The 26,072-nt window shown below is 42.4% G+C and overlaps 1 protein-coding gene across 11 annotated transcripts in view; it reads left to right on the top strand.

Annotated features, from left to right (window-relative positions):
- The window catches only part of LOC143355641 (endochitinase), a 260,630-nt gene that overhangs the window by 83,040 nt on the left and 151,518 nt on the right, over nucleotides 1–26,072 (top strand). The window contains exon 1 of one of the 11 annotated variants that reach the window (XM_076790664.1): nucleotides 18,610–19,021. The exons of 9 other annotated variants lie outside the window; for them this stretch is intronic. The gene's annotated coding sequence lies outside the window, so the exon portion shown is untranslated. Of the gene's footprint in view, nucleotides 1–18,609; nucleotides 19,029–26,072 lie in introns of those variants that run through there. One more of the 11 variants, XM_076790662.1, reaches the window with a different exon arrangement.

Raw genomic sequence — 26,072 nt, 5'->3', positions numbered from 1 at the left:
TTGAAAAGGGCGCTCGAATACTTTCGTGGGCCACTGTACTGTACGGCTACGTACCTACATACACTGCATCAACGATTTTCGATCGGTCGAAGGGAACTAAGGACCGATATAAAAAAGAATAGAAATATCAGCTCTGCTGTTCCGGATTTCCCGGGAAACGATACAATTTTATATTCTGTATACCGCTCCCGGCAAACTTAATTAGAAGAGCCGATGAGGACTTTTAATGGTCGCGACCGAACTTTGGACTCATTGAACCGAAACGTTTTACGAGCTGAGACCGCTCGGGAAATGGATCGGCACCACTGGATGCAAACTTTTTTCGATATTCCTTTGCTTTTTCTCTTTGTTTTGTTTTGCTTTTTGTCCATTCAAAGTTGATCGATAAAGTACTGTCGGAATTAATCGACGCGGAACAAATTCAATCGAGTTGGATAATTCTGATTAGACTGCGGATTGCATGCGTTTATAATCAATCCGATTATGTAAAATTTAAAGTAATAAGAAGGTACGGAAAATAGGCACAGATAAACAAGTTAAAAATCGCGAACTTTACATTTGTCTCCGAAATACCGACCAATAGCAATTCCAAAAAAGTATTTCTTACCTAGCAAACTAGTCCTTCTAACAGCTTATAAAATCTCAAGTCGTTCGGTTCAGTGTTTAAAAAATTATTAGTTTTTAACGAGTGTCCACTTAATTTTGTCCCCCGACTATAAACTTGTAGAACAGGGTCAGGCAGGGGTCAGGCTCCTCAAACGATTGCTTCCCCCACCAATTACTCTTTCATGCAACACGCACTTGCGCCGCGTTCGCTGGTGCCTCGTGTCTTCGTTGACCTAACGTACCTTCGTAACAATACGCGACAGGTGAAGCGCGTCCTTTCTCCATGGCAACGGCGCTTAATGGGAGGGGACAGTGGGCGCTATGGAGGGGACGGTCTCCCACTCTACACTTCCCCTCCTACGAAACTATTCCCCCACGATTCGGTCACGTGGCGCATTTTATCTCTGTCGTGCGTGTATCACAATGTCACGTGACCAGTCCGTTACTGGCAAAGAGAGGACAACATTTTCCCCCTCAATTCGAGTCAATTCCCCTGATCTGGCGACACTGCTGTACACTTCGGTGATGAGATATTGGCCAAGATTTCTCGCGCATGCGCGGCGATTTTCGCCTGTAAAGTAAAAATAGTATTTAGTAAAGTAAAATCTTGATAAAATGGGGTACCTGCAAAATTTTTTTAAATTGTTATCATTTGTTTTGTAGCTCCTTCTCCAACATTAGCTGCTTATAATAAAATATTAACAATAACTTATCGAAAACTCGGAGGACACGTTTCGGAAAAGATTCCGGTACTTTCCCGCCAATATCACTGCCCCACTACCTTCTCCTCAAAATATAGATACGTTACTGTTTTGGGCGCGCATGCGCGAGAAAACTTGGCCGATTTCTCATCACTGGTAGACCTGGTTACTAAACCAGCGATCTTCCAAGGAAAATCGCGAAAGAGCCCGGTTCTCATATTCAGTTTGTGTCGAAGCGAGTATTGCACCGGCGGCTGTTGCAAGTTGCAACCGATCTCCGGCTGCGTTCGGTAAACACTTTCTTGCTTTGGTGCAAAGAGTAGCGATCAAAGGCCCCGCAGTATTGGTCCGGCGAGAGAAGTTTTCCTCCCTCTCGGAAAGGGGCGAGTTACAAACGAAATTAGAGGGAGAGGCGTTCGCGGGGATCCGCGCTTGTTGGAAAGTATCGCGGGAAAACTCTTTGACGAATCTCCGATGTTTCATCGGGCACCGTCGTCTTTTATCGCGTTGCATGCAGGGAAAACGTCGGGCGCGGTTGGTTTTCCCGCGCAGAACGGGCTTCTGTTTTATCGCGTCGTAAAAACCTTCACTTATCCTCGACAAGCAAAACCCACCGCCGCTGCTGGTCTATCTCGATGTCTGTACAGTGGCTACAGAAAGTATTCCAACGCTAAACTCACCATTTCCGCGAAATTGTTTGCGTTTAACCCTGGAGCGGGTCACAAAAGTGTTGGGTTATTGCAATAGCCACGATAGGTTTTTGACGTATGGTGTTATTCTTGTAACAGTGGGATTGAAACATTTATTTTGTCATACAGACTGTTCGAAAAATGTTGTCCTTCCTGAAAGAGGTGATCCCCGAGGTTGTTTGAAATAACTTTTTGCTTTGCAAAAATGTTCTCCGCCGCTTCGTTCAGGAGTTACTACAGAAAAACGCGGGCCAATCAGAGCGCGGCTACTACGGACGGATTCCGGCTCGGCCAGTGGTTACGCCGCGCTCACCGGTAGCCGCGCTCTGATTGGTTCGCGTTTTTCGTTAATAACTCCCGAACAAAGCTACAGAGAAGATTATCGTAAAGGAAAATGTTGCTCGAAATGACCTCGGGAATCACACTTTCCATGTTTACTTCGAAAACATTTTTGGTTTTCAGATGAAAATTGTGGAAGTTTAAGGGCCCGAGAGAGTCGCGTGACTTTTTAATTAATAATTTCCATTCACAGCCTACAGACTTAAGATCCGTCTTGGTCTTGATCCGACGGGTCTTAAGTCTGTGACTAAACCTGTCACATTTTTTGCTTTGTATTATCGATATTATGAATTCTGACGCCAGAAACGTGCTTCAAGTTTTTCGCTTTATTTCGCAGAGAATCAAGGCAAAATATAGCTCAATTTGTAGCCGGAGATATTTTCTAGTGCGCACTGTTCTCGATTTCATCGAGAAACTCAACCAATGGCATAAAAATGCTTGGATTCCACGGCATGCGCGTCGTCAATTTTTGGCCTACTTCTAACGCTTATGTTACCAAATATCTGCATAATCTCGGCAGCTGCTGACCAGCGACAAAATATTCTTATATAAGGACGAAAACTTGAGGAACGTGAAACCATTTTTTGACGGTAATGTAGTCACTCTACCTTATCAAGAATCTACGTAGACAGGACCCTTAGCTGTTTTTCTAAAGAGCGTCGCATGGCAATGGCTGGCAAACCTTTCCTGTTCCGCATTTTCCCACGAGAATTTTGCAATTTGTAGTTGGAAGTTCACATTTTCGAATGTACACAACGGTTTGGAAAGAAAAAATTTCCTCGTCCTAAAAAAGAAATGTAATTCACCGTAATTTTGTGTGTTCCATGTGACCCCTTAAGGGAAAACCTTCCACGAGATATCCCCTGCGTGCGAATCGCCGCAGATTCTTCGCCAGCCGCGATTTATCGGCGAAAGTTTTGTTTAGAAAAGTTGTTCGCAGCGAAACCGGGGTGAGATCTGCACGATTACACGCGACCTCTATTTCCTCGCCCGTATTTTCAGTCTAGAGGGAACTTCTATCTGCTCTCTCTTCCTCTCTTTCTCTCTCACTCTCTCTCTCTCTCGGGTTATCTCTCGCATCTCGTCGGTCGAATTAAATCACGGGCCCGATCGTTTCATTAAAAACGCAGCGAGCCTAATGGATCCCGCGCAAATATTTCAGTGGCGCCGTGGAAATTGGAGCGCCGACGATCCGTCGGACCACCGACACCACCAATAATCCGCGAAAAAAGTCGGAATGTGGTCTTTGTTCGATTCAACGCGAAAAATCGGTTCTGCCTCGGCCACTGAAAATCTGCAAAAATTTGCAAAAATCTGCAAAAATCCGAACGTTGCAAACCAGTCTAAAATTGAAACGTATCTGTTCCATGCTGGTTGATGATCGGGGAGAAATAGTTGAATATTTTCCCTAGCAACCGTTTTTATCACAAACGTATAAAATCCGTAGTTTAATTATAATCGATCAATATTCGCTGCTGAAATGGAAGGAGATATTTCACAGCATAATAAAAAAATATATGGCACTTTTTAACATTAAAATTCGTTAAAATTCCTCGTCGAATTATTTTCCCAACAATTATTTGTTTTAATGGTGATTTATTGATTTATTGGGAATGTATTCTTTTCCACACACGCGTACGATCAATGTTTCAACTGCGTGTTCGAGTAATAAATAATTTTCGTGTTGGTATATCAATTTCATTTGTCAGTGAAAGAAACGACAATTATTATATTTTACACAATTATACGTACCACGTATATCAGCTATTAATTGCAAGGATTCGAGGATTATTTTTGGGACAGTTTGTTGGGAATGTTTCGGGCATTCATGGCGATTCCGAGTTGTTTAAATCTTGATTTGCGACAAATGTGCGCCGCCTCTATTTTCCCCGGCGATCGACGCTATTTAAAAAAGACTGCTCTCTTCAAATTGAATTTCCCCCCTCTGGAAAAATTCGATTTCCCTTGCTAAGAACCGAATTTCCTACTCGATTCCCGGCTGCCGGTCCCCGCGTTCCAGTTAGGCGAGCAATTTTACAGGTGGCACACGCTTAGGGGAAGGAATCACGTTGCGAAAACGCTCCGGGCGTCTCGTTACATCTTGCGATTAACGATCCTGAAGTCGATCCTTGGGAAATATCATATTTTTCCGCTTAACCGAATCAGGATTTTAGAAAAACCTTTTCTGTACACCGATCCAGATCGATGCTGCAGTTGAACGGTGCAGAATTGATTTAATCACAATTTTATCGAACAGAAAATTGCATAAGAATCTTCACTGTATACTGATTCGATTCAACACTCTCATTGAGGACCGCAGATATGATTTAAAGAACGTCTTATTAAACTTTGTATGAATTTTTATTGTAAATCAATTCCATGGTTACAGTTCAAAAATACAGAGCCAATTTAGTAGAAATTTGGCAAGAACTTTTACTGCATATTAATATTTATACGAAATCAATACACAATATTTTATAAGAATTTTCACATTATGTTGATTCGATTTAATAGTGCAACGAAGGATGGTAGATTTTATTCAATTATGATTTCTGTATCGATTTGACTCACAATCAATGAATTGCTACACAATTGAATCGAACAAAAATTTTATACTAAAACTGAAATTTAATAAAATGTGGTAATCAAGGAATGTAGGAATGAATTGATAAATATTGTGTTGAACAAAAAAGGTTGTAATCATCTTTATGTATTCATCTAATGCAATTAGAGAGTGTAGGATTGATTTAATAATGCAAGAATCTTTACTGTTGACTTCATTGAATGCTGTTATTGAAGTTCGTAGAATCGATTCAAGTCAGTGGAGCATGATTTCCATGTACGTGTCGCAAGTTGATCATTCTTTCTATCCACGAACACGCCATCCTAGTGTTCCAACCCCTCGCAGCCTTCACCCATATTGCGTTCGACCGAGTTCATGCGAGTTCTCGTTGGTCGAACGAGGGAAACGAACTCGATCCACGAGTCTTCGTGTTTACAGGCTAATCCCAGAAACTGGGCGACTACCTGTGAACCTAAGTGGAGCGAGAATGGTGTTAGGCGATTGAGAATCCTCGGCAGACCTAACCCGTACCTGTTTTGTCCGATACCGTCTCGTTCAGAACACTATCACGACCTCGCTCGACACCATTGTCTTTCTGTATCGAACGATCAAGAGAAGAATTTAGCGCTAGGTTTACAGAGCACTACCACTGATTATTTTACATTACTTTATGAAAATAACAAGAATCTGTCCAGCCACAATTCTAGCCATTTTTGTTATAATATATACCCAAAGCAATAAAGGGTCTAGCCGGATTAAGGTAGTAAAAAATTCAGCCGATTTTGACCGGACATGACGCGTTTCATAGCTTACCTAGAATGAACCCTTTCTACCAAGTTGTAACCCTATACCTCGCCTGCAAGGGTAGTTGCAGGGAGAAAATTAAAATCGAGTTTTTACCCAATTTTCCCCAGTTAATCGCATCTAAAAATTCGACCAAAAATCTGACACATTCAGCGCATCGAACCACATATTCGAGAATTTTTTCCGATTTTTTAGTTTGGAACTCTGGTTGTAAAAAATGGAAAATCGGAAAAAAATTCGAGAAAATACGGATCAACTTGAAAATAAATTTCATAATAAAGTATTGTCAACAACACTATCTCCAATTTTTGTCATATTTTTAGCTAAGGTGCGACATAGTTAAAAAAAAAAATAAAAACCAATTTTTTCGACAATTTTTTGTGGGGAAGGTACATCTTTCACTCCCGAAGAATTTTTCCGGTCACCTTCTTCCTAAAATCCAACACATCGCGGAAAATCGTCCCGAGAATTTCTCGAGCGATTATCACTTCCCCTCCCCGTACGTTGTATACGACTGCAGAGTGCTCTTCCTCCTCGGTCACCGATAAAGAAAATAAACCGTTTCCTCTATCGAGTAGCTCAGCCCCAACCCGGCAAGCCGAACCCCTTGCTCTCCACTCTTTACGAGCTGCTTTTTCGCTCGGTGCCGGGGCCATTTAAATAATCAACCGGAAGAGTCTCTTCGCCTTTCTCCTCTCTTTTTCATTTGTCTCCGACCGTGTGTTTCTCCGTCTCGCTCTTGCCCGCGAGGTCCTCGCCGTGTATCCTCCGTTTCGAGTCTCTGTCAGTTCTTTTATTGCAACCTCTCCTCTTTCCCCCGTTTTCCCTCTTTTTCCCTCTTTCCGCTAGACTCTTCTCTCCTCGTCTCGCCTCGGGGTTTCTCGATAACGAGAAATTTATGCGAAGCTACGATAAATCCATCGTCGAGTTCGTTAACTGTTTCCCCCAGTGGGTTCTCGATTGTTTGCATTTTTCGTATTTACGGTCGCGCGAATTATGGCTCTCCGTCGAAAGCACCGGGAAACATTTCGAGAAACTTTCAATAACGGTTTTTCGTTAGCGTGCGACGAGTGGATCTCGAGAGGATCGCGAGAATGTTGAACCTCGGAAGTGTTTTCCTCAGTCCCTGTTTACGATATCGTAGTGCGTCGAAGTGGGTATAGTAACCGCATGTCAGCTTCATTTTATGGAATTTTTTCGAAATTTTAGCTTAACCATTGAGGCTAGAAATAAATAATTTATACATTAGCTGTCGTTTCTAACAGCTACCTTGAATCAGAACTCTTAATTTTGCAAGTACGTTTCTCGGCTACTGCTCGCGATATTCGAATGAACCGAAAAGGGTATAGTAAGTGCACATTAGCTTCATCTCATACATTTTTTCCAAATTTTTAAAACAACCATCAAGGGTGGAAACAAATAATTTATTCCTCCGGTGTCATTCTCGCGGTTCAGTCGCCGTAGATAAACAGTTAACTATGTTTCCTTCAACAATTTTATTTGAACTACACCAATTTAACAGTTTCAAGTAAAAGATTCGCACAAAGGATCTTAAACATCGAAGCCTCTAAATACCTTGGTTACCAACATAAGAATTCAGACGCGTGTGCCGGGGATAAACAGAAATGTACGGAAACCAGCATCGTCGATCATGCCAATCGCGCGGTCGGTGTATTATTAACTAAAAGTTCGCAGTTACAACGTACACAGAGATCGAACAGAGTCGGATAGCCGAGGGACGCGTGAATTGCAGTCGATGTTTGCTCTCAGGGAAATCCGAGGAGAGTGTATCGAAGCCAATTACACGGGGGCAAGCTTTCCGAACGTACCGACGATAATTCCTCGACCACCCCCGCGCGCAACCCCTGATCCCCTAACAGGAGTAGCAGAGCAGGATAGTAGTTGCGTTCGGAAGCGCTTGCTAGCCTGCGGTCGATGAAAGTAAACTTCTGGCTGGATAGTCGGCTGCGCAAACTTCCACGGTGAGAGAGAAAGAGAAATATAGAAATAGAGAGATGGGGGAGAGCGAGAGAGAGACAGAGAGAGAGAGAGAGCCGTATCTCTGTCATTAATACGCGATGCTGGTTCATCGCGGGCCCCCTCGGCGATCTCCATCGTACCTGCTATTTTATTTTCGGCTTTGCGCACCGTTTCTACCTCTGCCACCCCTGACCTCTCATCCCCCACCTATGACACCCCCGAACTCTCGCCCCCCGTCGAATAACTGGCCGGAGTTAATAATTAGAACGTTACGCCGTACTGTGCGTCACGGTGCTGCGCGAAGGGGTGAATGAAATTCAATTTTCCGAGTATTTAACACCTTTTCGAAAAGGGACACGCATGTACGCAGTGCATACAAAAAGTATTCGAACGCTTTTCCCAGACTCGTGTAGGGTGGTCGTAATTTAACGAATTTCGAGAAAAAATGTTGGGAGAGTTCGATGTTGTGCAATCGAATAAAAATATTTTTAAATTCTACAGAAATGTACTCTTCGGTGATGCGGATTTAACGATTCGTTCGTCCACTGCACTTGCAACATGGTTGCGGTCACGCGTCCGTTTTGAGCTCTCGAAGGGGTAAAGAGAGAGAAAGAGACAGAGGGGGGGAGGGAGGGTCGTCGTAATTTTTGCGAAACAGGGAACGAGGAACGGTATTTATGCGAAGACTTTCCGGTGCACGTGCACGTACCGGTGCATGCTGCAGCTGCACACACGTGCGCCCCGGCGCGGGCACGTGACACAGAGAGGAGAGCCTCGACTCTTCTCCCTAACTCCCTCGCTCTGTTCCCTGTCTCGTGCATTATGCAAAACGCGAGTGCACTTAGCCGCGCTTACGCACGCGCACGCACGCGAGAAAGTAACGGAGAGAAAGGGAGAGAGAATGCGCGTTCACCTCGAAATTATGCATGTCTCCTTCGGCTGCCGGCCGCGAGAAGCGCGAGAAAAATATGCACCGTGAGAGAACTGCAACCCATGAATAAGTGAACCGGCCCATCGGCTGAGATGGAATCGTTAAACAGAAAGCGGACCGATATGAATTTTCCATCGAACCAAGAACCACCGCGGTATCGACGGCCTCGTATTTCCCTTCGCACTTTATTTCGCCGACGTCTTTCCTCTCGCGAATTTTCGGTACCGAGTGCAAAGTACATCGCGATACGTCTTTCCTAAAATTTTGCTCGGTAACGTTGTCATTAAACCTACCGAGAATTAAGGGCTCGGTTTTCGTAGATTTGTGATAAGGTAGAGTGCCTACGTTACCGACAAAAAATGGTTTCACGTGCCTCAAGTTTTCGTCCTTATATAAGAATATTTTGTCGCTGGTAAACGGCTCATTCGAGAGAGGAAGGATCAATCTAGTGCGCGCTGGTCAGCAGCTGCCGAGATTATGCAGATATTTGGTAATATAAGCGTTAGAAGTAGGCCAAAAATTGACGATGCGCATGCCGTGGAATCCAAGCATTTCTACGCCATTGGATGAGTTTTCTGAATGAAATCGAGAGCAGCGCGCACTAGAAAATATCTCCAGCTACAAACTGAGCTATATTTTGCCTTGATTCTCTGCGAAATAAAGCGAAAAACTTGAAGCACGTTTCTGGCGTCAGAATTCAAAATGTCGATGATACAGAGCAAAAAATGTGACAAGTTTAGTCACAGACTTAGGACCCGTTGGATCAAGACCAAGACGGATCTTAAGTCTGAAGGCTGTGAATGGAAATTATTAATTAAAAAGTCACGCGACTGTCCCGGCCCCTTAAACTTCCACAATTTTCATCTGAAAACCAAAAATGTTTTCGAAGTAGACCTGGAAAGTGTGATTCCCGAGGTCATTTCGAGCAACATTTTCCTTTACGATAATCTTCTCTGTAGCTTTGTTCGGGAGTTATTAACGAAAAACGCGAACCAATCAGAGCGTGGCTACCTGTGAGCGCGGCGTAGCCACTGGCCGAGCCGGAATCCGTCCGCAGTAGCCGCGCTCTGATTGGCCCGCGTTTTTCGGTAATAACTCCTGAACGAAGCGGCGGAGAACATTTCTGCAAAGCAAAAAGTTATTTCAAATAACCTCAGGGATCACCTTTTTCAGGAAGGACAACATTTTTAGAACACTCTGTATGACAAAATAAATGTTTCAATCCCACTGTTACAAGAATAACACCATACGTCAAAAACCTATCATGGCTATTGCAATAACCCAACACTTTTGTGACCCGCCCCAGGGTTAAGCGCAAACAATTTCGCGGAAATGGTGAGTTTAGCTCAACTAACTGTGAAAATTGTGTCCCTGCTAGTCCTAGGTTATTCGGCCGCGCACTATAACTAAATCAACGTACATGGGATTTCTCGTTTAGTATCGATTTCGCAACGAGAATATAATAGTCTGTACGGATAATCGAGGTTCTGCTATATCGTGGATGAAACAAGTAAATGTGCTTCGAACTGTGTCACGTTTGGACTCATTGTGACCAGCAAAATGCCGCGAATATTATGGCAAATGTGGTTAATAGCAAACAGTTGTTCATCGTGTCCCAAGCATGGGAAATTGACAATCTCAATGCAGATGTTTATTCGCGACAGATCGAGACAATACAGCAGCTGCTCGAGCTCGTAATTTTCGAACGCATTCCTCTTGCAGTTTCGCTCGCTGCAACGATGCAAATAAACAAAAATCTGCTCGTTGCGCGCACATTACGGCCAGGGTTTTCAATGAAATTTCCAGCGGAATCGTTTGAACTTCGCAACGACCGAGGACACAGCGCTCTCGCGTGCTCGTCAAACTTCCGTGAATCGCGGGGTTCGTCGCCGGTCCTCTTTTAATTAGAAAACTACAGAGGAAAAAATGGGGGACCGAGGACAGGTATGTTCGCCGGCTTTTATTTTTCATAAGCGCGAGAACGACTCCAGAGAAAAGCTCGGTCTCTCTGAAAAGCACAGGAATCTCCGTTCCGCTCCGTTATTTCGCATTGAAACTGCAATTTTCTACTGTGACACGTTGCCGTCGAACCCGTGCGCGATTCTCCTGGGAATTGTGGGGAATTAATTGGGGAACAATGCTGTAAAAGATGCCAGTAAAAGGTAGGATGATTTATTAGAGGTGAGCCTTTGCTTTTAGCCACTCGTATGCTTTGACTCGATTTTTTTTTATGTTAGAAGAATTTCACTCGACCTGTTATTTTCAAATTAGGTTAAATGATAATAGGACTCCTTCTTGATGTACGGTTAAAATTTTCAGTTGTTCGGCCCGGTACTTCTTCCGTAATTATTCCAATCAGCGGTGAAGGATTGTTTCGAGAAAAATGCATTTCAAGTTCGAACTTCGCTTCACTAGTTAATAACTTTGAAAATGTGACGTGTTGCAACTTAAAATTTTACGGAGACATTCCCAGAAACGTAAACTACAAGATCATATAAGAAAAATCAATTTTGATTACCCACCCAAAAAAGATTTTTTGAATTTTCTCATCGTCAGTGCGACAAATTTCAATTTTCCAGTTTCGATCTCGTGTACCTAATTAATTTGATTTTCTGTAATTCGTTTGTTTGTATTGTTCCACCCGTGCTTGCCTCGCTAATCCCTAGACTGCAGGCCCGCATGCAAAATGAAAATTGTTCACCTCGACTGCAGCAAGCAGGGATTAAATATAAATTTATTTTCACTCTTAATGATTTCAATGGGACGACAATACACGTAACAGCGTTTTTAATTATTGTTCTGTGTTCCATCTACTGATTTTTATTTAAACTACATAAAATCCACCGTCTATTCATGATTAATGTGAAGCAAAGACTGTCTCGTTAAAACGTCTGTTATGAAATGAAATAAAACAGGTGTCTTTACCTGGCTCGTCCTCCGGGATCGCGTCATGGTGTGAAGCCGGAAATCGATGAACGTCATCTATTAATGCCGAAAACGATGTCGTGAATTACGAGCGAGGCTTCCGATATAACTTTGCAGAACATTGAGGGGAGTTAGGTGTGCGTGCACTCGGACTCGGCCGAGAAAAAATCGATAGCAGACAAGTATTTATAAAACTGTGACCAACGAATCCGAGCAACATTATCAATGCATGTTCGGGCCACGGCGATATTTATTCTTATCGGTGCCGCGGGGTTGTGCTTAATAATTTCTGTACCGTGACCGATTTAACTTTCGACCGAATACACGAATAGGTACACGATTCGCTAATAAGCTCGCGTTCCTTCTTGCGAAACTCGAGCGTTGTTTATTTTGGAGAAAAATTTGTATTTGTATGACCATTTTCTGCGCCGAAAAGTAACGCTTTTAAATTTTTACGAGAAGTTCGCACATTTTGTCTTGTTTTTGTGGATTTTCGTCGAAGAAATTGGTTAACGGAGGGGTCGATAGAAGAAAATCGTGGAAACTCGCATCGGCAACGGTGAAACGTGATTTGCAGGTGTTGAGGGTAACGATTTCAGTCAATTAGGTCTCGGAAAACAAAACGAGCGGAACGATCCGCCGGATAATCAATTGGTTTCTATCACTGGCGAGAAGAGAACAGAGGGTCGCGTAGGCGATCGACGCGATCGATTTCGCTCTTGTTCGCGACTGCGAAACGATCGAGAACTCGGTCAACGGTCGGATAATTGAAACGTTCCCGCGATTCTGTTCCGCGTGCGAGCCGGTTTCCACCGGAACGATAAGCTGTCGGAGCAATTAACAATTGGGGAACGCGGATTCCGAACCAGAATTGCTCCGTCACCCTCGGTTGCAGGGTGGGAGTGAAGTTGTTGCTGGAAAATGCGTTATTGTGTGGGAGTGACACATGATAGAGGGGTCTAATTAGGCTTAAATGATAGAGGAGACTTCCACGACTATAATACTATACATAATTATTTGATTATCTGGTTTTAAATAGGTGTAAATAATTTTCAAAGTTTAAAGATCGAGCATTGGGAGGAAACTAATCGTATAATGAAAAATTGGGTATCACGTGAGATCAACAAATGCTACAGAGTTCTATTTAGGCTTAAAAGATAGGGGACAGTTCCTCGAACACAACAGTATACCCAATTATCAAATTACGTTATTCTGTTCGCATATAAAAATTCACTGAATTTTAAAAAATCCCTAATCCCATACGACTGGTCACAAAACCAGTTTTCAATTAATTACACATTTCCCATCACTACTAATTTCGGCCCACCCACGAAACGCATATCCAAGAATCCGTATGCACTTTTCCCGCGGATTCCATATTATTATTATTATTATTGATCCGCTTGGAAGTCGAAACAAGTCAAGAAATGGCTGCCCACGGTTCGGCCTTCCGCGCATTTATTTTCCCCATTGGGTCTGCTTGCTCACCGTTCTGTTGTTCTTTTTCTGTTGCAGGTGAGTCCCATCTGTTTTCGTAAATATTTGCCGAGGCTGTTTGCCCCGGTGCCGGTAACGCAAGGTAGGAGTCGAAATGGCGGAACTGCGTTTCGCTGTGGACACAGACGTCTGCCCCGTAAAATCGTCAACAGGGCGAACCCGTCTGAGAGGTTTTCCACTGGAGGAAACTCTCTTCCGCGATTGTTTCCGCGCGCTATTTTCTTTCGCCCACCGGACGCGCGAGCTCTGCAATTCTGCGAGGATTCGCAAAGACACGGGAACCCGCGGATCCGTTCAAGCCTGGGACAGAAATCAACTTTTCATTTCTGGAGTGCTTTGCTCCGAAGAAAGTCTGCTCCCCTTGAACAAAAACCTGAACCGTTGCAAACAGTTTGATGATGGTCATATTTGTCTCCTTTTGTGCAGTGAAGTAGGCTATCTAAACGTTTTTAATAAACATTCTGTTGTTTTCAACTGGTTGAAGTCCACCACGTTGTTAGCAGTGACAGAGTATCGAAGCTTGATGAGGATCGTTCAGTGAAAAATTAGGTATTGCGCGATTACTATAGACGGTAGAAGGTTCTAACTAGGCTTACATGATAGAGGAGACTTTTTCAAATATAGAGGGATACATAGTTGTTGATTTATGTGGCTTCGAGTAGCTGTAAATAATTGTTAAACTGTAAAATTGCATGTTTTCGATGGAAGCGGATCGTTTAGTGAAAAATTAGGTATTACGTGAATATTAGAGACGCTAGAATGTTGCAATTGGGCTTAAATGATAGTGGACAGTTCCCCGAATGTATCAGTATATGAAATTATTAAATGATGTGCTCCTGAATTGGCATAACAGGCTGTCAAAGTTGAAAGAAACATTAACACGAAGTGTGCTTCGATTATAAGACGAAGAAATTACGTGCAGCCATGTTCCGAAAATTAGGTATTGCACGAATACTACGAACGCTACAAAGTTCTAACCAGACTCAAACGATGAAGGACGGTTCACCGAATTTAATCGTCTACAAAATTATTAAATTTGTTTGTTCTAAATTCGCGTAACTGGCTGGCGGAGTTCAAAGGAGCAATATCACATTCAACGGGAGCAGAATATTTAAAATTGAACGCTTCACTGCATATTCTGAGAAAACCAAAAATGCTAGAAAATTCTATCCGGCCTTAACAGATAGAGAAGAGATCCCCGAAGATAACAATACACTTATTTATCAAATCACGCAGTTCTTAATCGATACAAATAATTTTCAAACTTTAAAGTCCGAAGCTGTGCACTAGGAAAGAGTATGTTCAGGAAACCGAAAGATTTATATTGCTATAGTTGAATCACTAAATGATTCATATGTTCCGGGGTCCCAGTCTCATTTTATTCATTACAATCTCAGTGAATTGTCAATGTACCACTGAGAAATAAAATAGGGGACACTATTTTTTTGGCGCCGCAAAGACCGCAGAATTCCGTGGCCAAAAATCGTGCGTCTGTCAGGATTCTCGGTTCGGCTCTCAAAGGCTCGGAAAGGCGGTCGTGTTTATTACAGTGTCGTCATCTCGAAGCTAACTAATTTTGAGCTGGCGGACCGTTCGCAAGAATTTAATTTCCACGCGGTGCTCCATTCCGTGCCGGCCAGCAACTTAATATTTGCATTGAGGTCTAAATTCAGAGGGTCCCTCTTTCCTCTTCTCTCTCTCTCTCTCTCTCTCTCTCTCTCTCTCTCTCTCTCTCTCTCTCTCTCTCTCTTTCCCCCTTCTCACTCGGAAACACAGTCGCGATCCAAGTTAATCACGGGTCTGCCAGGGGAAAAAGAACCAGGATATTTCAGTTTGGACGTTTCACGGCTTTCGGCGGCGAGCTCTCCTCGTTCGCCTAATCGCGAGTCTCGCAATTAGCGTTGCCGCGATTATCCCTCTTGAATGAATGCCTCCGACGCCCAAGTTTTATTATCGTTATTTCGCAGACCAGCCCAGCTCAACCGATCCTCCGCGAAGCTTTTTCGTGTTCGCTGAAAGAGTAGTTATTCCGAATTAATAATGAAGATGCGGACACTGTTTCATTAGCGAGTTCGGAGTAATGATTTATTTCTGCGTTGCCCTGCTTTCATTACAATTTTATGTCGCGCTGCTTCCAATCAATGTTTTCGTTCATTTCCATCGAATCTATTTTGATGTTGCTTCGATTCGAATTTATTTTTATGTTGCTATGCTTTCGATCCATTTTTGCGTTCAACTCTAATTGAAACTGTTCAAAATTCTCGGTTTCTTTCTCGAATTTCGTCTATCTCATGAACTGTTGCAAAAATAAAATTAGGAGAATCATAATAGACGACTTTTTCTTATCAGTTCGGATAAAAGAGGTTTTACTGTATCCTGTATTAAAGCCGGAAATATGCTCCGAATTGCGTCATGTTGGTACTCATTTTAGTTAGAAAAGCGCCGCCTGTGTGTAGATAAAAGTGTCACAGAAGAATAATTAACAGCAACAAAAATATTTAACAATAAAGCACTCCAGAATAGGTGTGAACGCATTAGTGCGTTATGAACACTTGGAGCTGAAGGGCGTGTAATGAGAGTTTAGGTGCGGATTAACGGTGAAGGGGGAGGGTTCGAGGGTTAAAGAAGACCTCTCGAAGGGCAAGGTTGTTCCCTCCGTTCGTTGATTCTTGTTGATTCGATCGAGGGTAGCTAGAGTCCATGAATGAAACAGGCTCGACGAGTATACGCACCCACGCACACCCCCGTCGAGCCTGTCCCGAGCACGCATCCGCAAACGCACGCGAATTAGGTCGAGGGTTGTCCCGGACCTTGCTCAACTTGATTGCGATGATAATTAACAACAGACGATCGGCCGAAATTCGAATTTAATAAGTCAAATAATCGCAAAGTTGAATTTCCAACTCCAGTCGATTTTTGTGCCTCAACTGTGACGCTCGCATGATTCTTGCACGGAATGATAGTACAGACTTTCCCGAATGCAACGATATTTCTTTTTGTTCATAACAATTTCCTCCGAATTTCCAATGAAATATTCTCCGGAGCCGACGAATCTACCAGTAAAGTAAAGGAAAGAAAAGAATCGTAAATATTTACCAGATATCCGGTGCGGGGAAGGTTTATCGCTTTATTAGCTAATTAACTTTGTTGCCGGGGCGCTTACAAGAAATTGCGACTGGTGAAAAATTCCAGAATTCGCCGAGAGTTTTCCCCCCGACTTTCCCGCAATTAGAACTCGCAATCTCTCGCGCCAACTCTCTCTCTCTCTCCCTCTCCAATTACAAACAGGAAAACTGTGCTAATAAAGATCAAACGATTGGGAATTTCGCCGCGGCGTGCCATCGTGAACAACAGTTCTACAGTCCCCCGTTATTTAGCCGGTTAATTAGGCTAGCGGATAAAAAAGAGCCATGAAATATCGGCGGCAGTTACCTTTATAGACGACGAATAACTTTTGGGTAATTGTGCGCGACACGTGTTCCCGCGAGAGAGAGAGAGAGAGAGAGAGAGAGAGAGAGAGAGAACGTTTTGCTTCGTGACACTGCGTCCGACAGTCGGCTAAGCTTTCCTCGATATTTCTCTCTCTCTCTCTCTCTCTCTCTCACTCTCAGGAAGTAGGCTACTTTGATAGACGCTGTATTAGGTCGCTGCAGAAGTTTCGCGCGCCAAACTACGTCTTCGACAAACTCGATTCTTGCGACCGGTTTGCCGACTTCAAAGGACGCATTTTCCACCGGCGCCGACAACAAGAAGCGTCGTTACGAGAGCCCCCGCCGAACAATTAGCACTCGTGATTTTTCAAAATTTTCACTCGTTTTTTAACGAAGCTGAAACGCCACTGAACACAGAGACGTTCGCATTTGATAACAATTCGGATGTCTAACAACGGATCGTGCACCGGTTGCAATAAAGCGTTTCGATGTTTTAGAATTTTCTGTGCTCCGATTGTGGAGGCTACACTAACGATTCTATAGACTGGCCTGAATGGAATCGCGTATTTTCTATAACAGAATAAATGCCTCGAAACGTTTCAAAAATGTCCGGAACGAGGGAACCAATTTTTTCGGATATTCGTTACAGCGGTATGCTTTTGGGGTAATTGTTGAAACAAGCATAACAGATTCGTCTGTGAAAGTTCATTGTAATTGCACACTTCACCAAACTTCATCTATTCTGTGATATTCGAAAGTGATGGACTTTTTGAGAACAACATAAATTCATCAGACATCACCACCGCTAAATGTTCATTTTCAAAAATTCCATTAATCCTTTTCACCCCTATGCCTACTCCACATTTCCAAATTGGAATATGCAATAGGGTAAGGGACAGCATAGGGGGTACCAATTACTGTGCCTATATTAATTACACTTATTTTTAAAGCATATGGAATACTGGAAAAGAGATATATAACATCTATATTAACTTATTTTAATGAAAAATTTAATATCTCTTTTTCAATATTGACTATGCTTTAAAAGCAAGTATAATTAATTTATGCACAGTAATTGGTACCCCCGCTGTAATTGTTCGATCAAGTTTCAATCTAATGACCGAACAAGAATTGCTTAAAGTTAGTGTCAACCTGGAAGCAATCTTTCGAAGTACAGTGAATTCTCGATATACGTGTTGATATACTAACAACACAGGTCTTGCCAGCGACATATATCGTCCAGGAGACATACCCGAGCCGTGTTATGTTTACAATCTTCGGCGTCCGAGGCCTCCCGAGCTTCGAGGCCCCTCACGAAGTATACCCCGCGGTAGTGAGGATAATTCCACGACGTTTACCATCCAGGTCTTGGCGACATATATAGAAAAATCACTGTACATTTAGAACAGAGCTCTTAAAACGACAGGGGGTTCGAAACAATCCCGAGAAAAATGATTCACAGGGTTGATTTGAAAATTCTCAGAATTGCTGGACGCAGATTCGCTAAAACTCGGCATAGAGAAAAAAACACATTTCCCGACAAACGAGCATGCACACGATCTCAAATAAAACCCCGGAAACGAAAATGCTCATACACGTAGAGTTAATTTGGAGATTGCCTCGAAACGGCTGGCCTCGTAAAAATCGACAAAAATCGCCAGGAATAAAATAAGGAAATTCCCATAAGCCAAACATCGAAATCATCAGTTTCCGGACCACCATGCGCCACGTTCCCTCCACCCATGGTGGGGGTAGGAGTCTAGCAAGTAAGGGTGGTTGAACGGGGGGTTGATGCGCCAGCCAGAGCCAGCAGAGTCAGAGCAGAGGCACAGGCACACGCCACAGGGGGCGTTCGAGGGTTTGCGAGGGGTTTAGAGGTTGCGAGGGGGATGGTGGGTATCCCGACAGGGTTGAAAGGAGGGTGGAAAAGGCGCATGCCAGTTGTGCCGTCGCCGCGTTCCGTGTCGGCCAGCCTGGGTCGTCGTCCCGGGTGCATCTCGTTGCATCTTCCGCGAATTCTATCCCGGTTTGTGTGGTTCTCAGTGTTCCGGTGTGTCCCGACCGAACAGGATACCACCTCGAAGAGCGACGATGCGAATTTCTTTTTCTTCTCTTCGTTCTCTCGTTCGTTTCCGGCGTTTTGGAATTGTTCGAAGTGGGAAGGAAAGTTTGCGGGAGCGGCTCGCGATGACGCGACGAGTGCATCGACAGTGAGCCGGCCAGCATTTTCGCGGCGCCGATCGATTTTCTTTTCGACAATTAGCGGTGTGCGGCTTCTCGGTGAAGGGCATCGACCCTGCTGCTTGCTTTGCCGGCGTCTTTATTCGTCCGATTCAGACTGGGTCCTTCTCGTTCCTTGGCTCCGATTCGTCGGGGCGAGCCCGCCCTGAACAGACGCCTCGCGATTCACGTGCGCCGGCTATATCCTCCTCCTGCTATACTGATGCTATACTGATGCCTGTTTGCTCTTGATGAAGAGATGGCAGAGCGTTGGAGGATCTGCTGCCCGAGAATCGAGCTCGAGGATTTTTTGGAGAGGATGCGGGAGTTGCATTGTGAAAGGTTTGTTGTGGTTATAGAATTGTTAGAGAGGTGCGAGAGGGTTGAAGATGTTTGGTTTTTCAGGGTGTTCGGGGAGAATAAATTGTCAGAAGTACGTGTAATAGTAGTAAGCAATCGATTGTGGAGGGGGTAGGAAAAGAAAGACTGAAGATTAATTATTGGAAGTAAATATTGAATATATGAAAATGGTATGGTTAAAGGAGAAATGTGGAGAGGGTTGGAACACGTTTGGGGATGAACAAGACAATTTTTGTGAAGGGTTGTTTGCTGCAGTAAGAGGTAGCAAATGGAATTTGAGAATAAATTGTTACAATTAGGTGATTTAGCATTGAGGGATTATTTGTGACTGGAGTTTCAAAATTATTCGCAACAAGACTGCCAGTGTTTGTTTGAGAAGGCTGCTGTTTCAGCTATGTTTATTGAGAAATAAATATCTAGATGCTTTATATGAATATTAACTACGGTTGTGTTTGGAAGGGGTTGATATTTGTTTAAGATGGAGAGATTATTACAATTTTGATGAATTACATGTTCTTATAGTTACTTATCGGAGGAAGCAGAATAAATTAGCAAAAATATAAGAACTGTGAGTGATTAATTAGGAAGGGGGCTGGAGAATGATTTTAGCAGTAAGAGAATGCCAGCGTCTGTTTAACGACCCCCGTTTCAGACTTGCCGGTTGTAATGGTAACTAAGTACCCAGAAGTTTAATACGGAATCCAATTGCTAGAAGTAACTGGTAACGTGACTGGTTGACTGTGAATGGGGGTTGAAACGCGCTTAGGGGTGTACGAGAAAATTTGTACGGATTTCTGAGGGTCGTTTATTGTAGCGAGAAGCAACAAACGGGTGGGAATGAATTGTTTAAGTAAATTAATTGTTAGAAGTAACGGTAAAGTGTAAGAAGAGGGTGAAGAATGTGGGAGGGGTTGTAAAAATGCATTTAGGCGTAAAGGAGACAATTTGTGCGGATGCTGCTCAGGGGTTATTTGTTGCAGCGAGAAGTAGCAAATGGGACACGGAAATAAATTGCTAGAACCGACTAGAATGCTGGCGAATGGATCATTACGAAGGGGGTTGAAACCTTGCAATAGTGAATAGTCAATTACACAGGGGGTTGGAGAAGATTGAAGGCAAAGGAAATAAATACTGAAAGAAATTTGGTGCATGGAAATAAATTGCTAGAAGCAACTATAACTATAGTGAATGGATCAAAGGGGTTGAAACCTAACAATAGTGAATAGTTGATTATGAAGGGGGTTGAAGAAAATTTAAGAAAATAATTTTATTTTGCTGTTATTTGAGAATTATTTGAGAAACTGAGAGACAAATACCGAACAAATTTTGATACAAGGAAATAGATTGCAAGAAGCACTATAATTCTCGTGAATGGATCATTATCAAGGGCTTGGAGGATGATTGAGAGCAGGGGAAACATTTTTTGCTTAACAAGAATTATTTGTCGCATCGGATAATAAATAACGAAGGATTCGACATAGAAATCAATTGTGATATTGGTGAATGGTAGAACGAGGAAGGGGTGGAAACGCGTTTTGGGGTGGAGGAGACAATTTTTGCGGATGTTCGAGGGTCATGATTGATTATGAAGGGGGTTGACGCTCGTTTACATTTATGGCAGACAGTTTTTACACGACAAGACAGTCGGTGGATTATTTATCTGTGTCAGAAAGAAATAAAAGTTCGATGTGAAACGGTCATTTTTTGCAAAAGTGTTCATTACGAACGCAATTAAAAAAACATTTCTGGAGTTGAAAAAGCGACGTTCGCATGGCCAGACTGTTCGAAAATTTTGATCTTTTATTTTGCACAATAATCTAGTGATAAATAAATAGCCAAAGGAATTCGACATGAGACTGAATTGTTACACACAAGCAACAATCACAATCTGTAACGGTGATTAATTCTGTAATTTTCAAGACATTTCTACAGTTGTAGATCAGAAATTGTTCACGTTTCAAAAATTTTTATTAAATACTGCCATATTTCAATGGCTGCACATTACAGTGTACCAAGTATTCGCCAAAAACTATAACCGAAGAGCCAAGTGTACAAACACTTTTTTAATCCACTTTACAGCAGGTGTAACTACGCGAAATTCATGCTGCTGCATCCGCAAGTCGGAAAAGTTGCAGACGCTGTTCTAACCGGCTTCGAATTTCGCGATGTAAATGGGATTGGTGGGCAAATGCGCGAATTATGTTTCCGGCGGAGACGCATCGGACCGTTCTAACGCGAATTCTGCATCATCCTCCATCGTTTTAAATCCCTGGCAGAGAAGCTCATGCTGAGAGGGGGAGAGAGAGAGAGAGAACAGAAATTGTCGATGGAGAACTCTCCCTATGGGACTTGGCAATTCCCACAATCCTCTCTCTCTCTCCCTCTCTAGAATCTAGATTTAATAATTATCCGAGCGCGGGAAATTCGTATAATGGGAACGCTTTGATCCCGTTTCCAACGGCGTTCCCTGGTCATTATGCGAAACGTTTTCCCAGAGTGAAAACGCGCACTTGAGGATTTAGACGTTTTCTCGTGTCGTTATGGTTTATCGAATTCTGGCAACGATTTGCGAAATTCTTCATTTCAAAGAAATCTTTTTTTGCTGCAGCAAATTTGAAGAAGTTGATATGAAATGTACATTGTCGATGAAGGGTTGTCGATACTTATATTATTACAATTTATTTTACTCTATTATTGTTAATTGTGTTATTTTGTATTATTTTTTGTGTCGTTATATTAGTACATTATGGATTTTGAAGCACTTATGGCATCTTTGATATCTTCAAATTCTGTACGACTCTATCCAATCGCCATTTTTAAAATAATATTTACCATTTCTTTGTTACGACACCATTTAACAGAGACCATTGACAATGCTTTAAACCAGACGATTTGTTGAAAATGTTTCAGTGAATTCATTCATTTTAAGTCTGTCGAATTTTTATTGTAAATTGTAAGAAAATTTAACGTAGGCCACAGTCATTCATATTAATAGCAATAATAGACTGCGGACTAAAAAAAGTCCGCCGACGGACTTATAGGCTGCGGTTATTAATAGTAATAATTAGACTGCGGATCTTTGTGCAAGATAAAAATTGTTTGCATCGATTCGTTTCTCTTTTCGGATTTTCATAAAGTTTGTCGTTCGCGTTAGCGGTTCCTTTTCAATTGGGATTTTTGGGATAGGCTAGTTGCCCGAGGTCAAATCGAACGTTTACCCGCGATCGATCATGCGCTGCTTCTAGAGGTGTGCTAGCCCCGAATTTCCATTGGAAGCTGGAATAGTATATTGTACGGGTTCTCTCCCAGCATTTTTATCGGGTCGCGCACCTACGAACGGAAGCGCGCGAAGACCGGCAATTTTCTCGCCGCGATAATGGCTCGCGATAAGTTTCCGTCTCGCGAGGCCGCCATTGTGCTCCTCGGCTTTCGAAAATCAAAAACTGTAGCTGCACGTTAGGTATGCCGACCAATGGGATCGCGGCTCCGAGTTATTTACGACTGGCTCGAAATACGAAACGCAATAATGTTACTTGTATGTCGCACAGATACCTTTTCGCTCACAAAAATTTTACCTTCGATTATTCCTTTGCGAAACTTTTACTGAAATATTCGACACATTTTTCTGATTAAAACGAGCCCAAACACGATATTGGTCATCAAATATTCAGGGAATTTTTATTTTTTAATTTTATTGCAAATGGCTTAAGCTCAATCGTCAAGGAGCTTTTACCATCATATTCGTCACATTTTCCTGATTAAAACGAGTCCAAACATGATACAGTTCGGGGCAGATTTGCTCGTTTAATCCATGATACAGTGGAACCTCGATTATGCGAACCAATCATGCCTGAATTCTCCGTAGTCAACACAACCCAGTAAACATGATCCGAATAGTGTCGTGTTTGGACTCATTTTAATCAGAAAAATGTCACGAATGCGATGGTAAAGGTTCAAAAACAAAATACCCAAAATTCAAAAATCAAGTTAGGGAAATATTGAAAGAAATTGGTACAGCGAAAAATTAAGAGTTTGGGGTGAACAAATGACTGCATAAAAATGAGTATAATTCGTGTAAGGAAAGGTTGCATTCATTAGACGGCTCATTAGCACTCATCAGTGATTACACGCTATCCGATAAATAAACAAAAAAATATTTTCTCGTAGCTTAAGGATACCTCTATACTTCCTAAGAAAGTTGATTCTGATATTGTTGGTGGGTTTGTAGAAAAAAATTGGTCAATATCTATTGTTACACTCTTTCTCTGTTACACTCAGTTTAATCGCTTCGGGAGGGATTGTTCTGGTACGTCAGGATACAATAATTAAAATTTCTAAACAACACGTCTTCTAAATCTGGAAGCAGAATTCTCAAAATTGGCTGAGGTGTGCGCCTCGAGAGTCGGAACCTCGACTCTCTCGGCTCTCTTAAAGCAGAACAATTAGCACGAGTGTCGACCTTGACTTTTTCCCACGCAACGCCCCTCTGGGAGAACAAAAGAGGCTCGTGCTCCCTCTACAGGGAAATAGCCTTTCCATCGACGTTTTTCCGCCTCTAGAAAACCTCCGAAAGCCTCTAGCTTTTTCTCCTCCGTCTCTCAAACTCGAAACTTTCGAGAATCGAAAATTTTCTGATTCGTCAAAAACAACCGTACAGCAGTCAACTTGGACTCATTTTTAAGCTCGAAGGCTCTACTTTTGCACACCGTTATTCATTTTCCTCCAAGATACTTTTACGCGACGTAGCACGTGAGAAAAGGGGACCTATTTTTCCTCGAAAATGCTAGAAATTACAACCTCGATAAAAACATTGAAAAATTTTCTCGAAACTGGGAAATTCAAATACTTTTCGAACACACTGTATGTACATAGGTACTTTTTTCGGAAAAGAGTGTAGTCGAACTCGTTCAACACGTTCTCCCAGCCGTATCACCTAAATAGGTAGGATTTAGGGGCATTAAACGAGATAGAGATGGGGGTAGAGATTCAAGAAAACTTTCGAACCCCCTTCATCCCTTCGGGAAGATCGCAGGGGCTCGTTAGAGCACTCGAACGTCGGAAAATCTTCCAACTTGCCGGATGCTGAAATTAACCTAATCCAAACCTTCTGGAAGGATTTTTCAAAGCGAAAACCTGATTTTTCGTTCGATCAATTATCATTATAAATTACGCGTCAGTGCCTCCGAAGAGGTGAAGTCGACTTACTAAGGGATAATTTATTTTTCCCCGAACAAAATAAATTTTCCCTCTGCATAATCTTGTACTTTAACTCTTGAAAGATGTCTGTACACATTTTTCTACAATTTCTCAATTTTTGTGCACGCCCAAATGGTTCAGTTCTTTCCAGAAAAAGATAATTCTTTTGAGAAAAATAATTCTTTCAAGACCGATATTCACGATTTTAATCGTCTTTAACTTCTGTCGAGGCCACTCCTCGCTTCCGCCATAAAGAAAATGAACTTCGCAGGGTGTCCCCCATTGTTCGAGAACTTCACAACGATGGTTTATCATGAAAGTTTCCATCAGGGAGTTGTCGGCCATTCGAAGTCTCGATTGAGGAGATCTCGAATCGTTCGATTTTCGCGGTTCGTTCTTCTTCGTGGTCGTTAAGCACGCTTCGCAATCGGATCTCTGATTTCTCGGCTGAGGTAAGATCGAAGATCTCCGTTTTCTTGGCTGATGTTACACGAACTGGTTTATTTAAGCCCTTGGCGTCGATTTCCGCCGAAAGAAACGGCACACGACTATTATTAATAACTTTTAAACTAATCCGTTCTCGACCTAAGACCCCGAATACTTTTTCAAGGGTGACATAACGGAGAATTTTTAGTGTTTCAACCGTGAAAAAATATGTGAACGTGCTCTGCGTAGAATAGTGGTGCAGATTCCCCTGAATACGACAATATAATTTTTGAATAATTTTTGACCTGACAAATGGACGAGATTACCTCTGTTCTGTTAAAATATTGTTTAACCGCATTTCAATGTTACTATGGTAATCAAAATATACTGTTGTATTTGGGAGAGTGTGTAGAATCGTTTCACGCAAGAATCGTTTGCGTGGCAATTATGGTTGGAGCACAAAAAATTGTTGAGGTTGAACAGTCGAGTTCTCGCTGAACAGTTTAATTGCCACAGTGTTGTTGTAACGAACTCGATAACTGCACGGATGATTATTGACTCGACCGGGTATTTCCTGATAATTCGACGACCCGGATGTCACTGAGTGATCCGACCACCACGAATTTCCATATCGGGTGGACAGGGAGCAAGCAATCAAGCACGAGTGACGCGTGTCACCGACGCTGCGCGTCTCTTTCACCGTGCGGTTACTCACTGGAAAGATAAGGCACAAAGCAAGCCAAATTATCTTGTAATCGGTTTAACCCAGTGAATAAAAGAGCTCGCTCACAATATCGGCGATTCGTTAAATTTCCAACAATCGAATTTCACTTCTGAGAATGTAGAAGAATTTCTTCTGAAAAATACGCCATTCGATTTTACGATTTTTTATTGAACATTTTAACATTGACTTTTAAAACAACAGCTTCATACTTGAACTGCTTCGTGATTTTATTTGAAGTTTTTCTGTGACGTCTTACCATGTTTAATACTGAGATTTAATCAAAACACTCTGTTGCAATGAGAAAAATTATTCTTAATGAATTGAGAAGTACGAATAAATGAATTTCATGGACGAAATCAATATTGGTGGTAGCAAAAGGTTCATACCAATCAGTCCAATTGGTGAAACGAAGCATTGTTAGTAGAACAAAATCGTATTACTGTTCCTCATTTCACCAAAAAGAATTGTAGCCACTCTTACAAAACGGCTGCACAAAAACAAACATAATTAATTTACGTGATAGTTAAAGGTTCACACTAACTATACCTATGTATCTCTGGTACATCGGAAAAAAGTTCCAGACTGAAAACAAATTACTGATCTCTTCCTCTCACTGAAATAAAATCGTGACAACCATACAGAACCCGGCAAAAAATTGCACAGATACTAAATGACCGTAC

Source organism: Halictus rubicundus, chromosome 7, assembly GCF_050948215.1.
Source record: "Halictus rubicundus isolate RS-2024b chromosome 7, iyHalRubi1_principal, whole genome shotgun sequence".
Classification (NCBI taxonomy): domain Eukaryota; kingdom Metazoa; phylum Arthropoda; class Insecta; order Hymenoptera; family Halictidae; genus Halictus; species Halictus rubicundus.
Note: the sequence above shows the minus strand (reverse complement) of the source record. Positions and strands in the feature narration are given on the sequence as shown.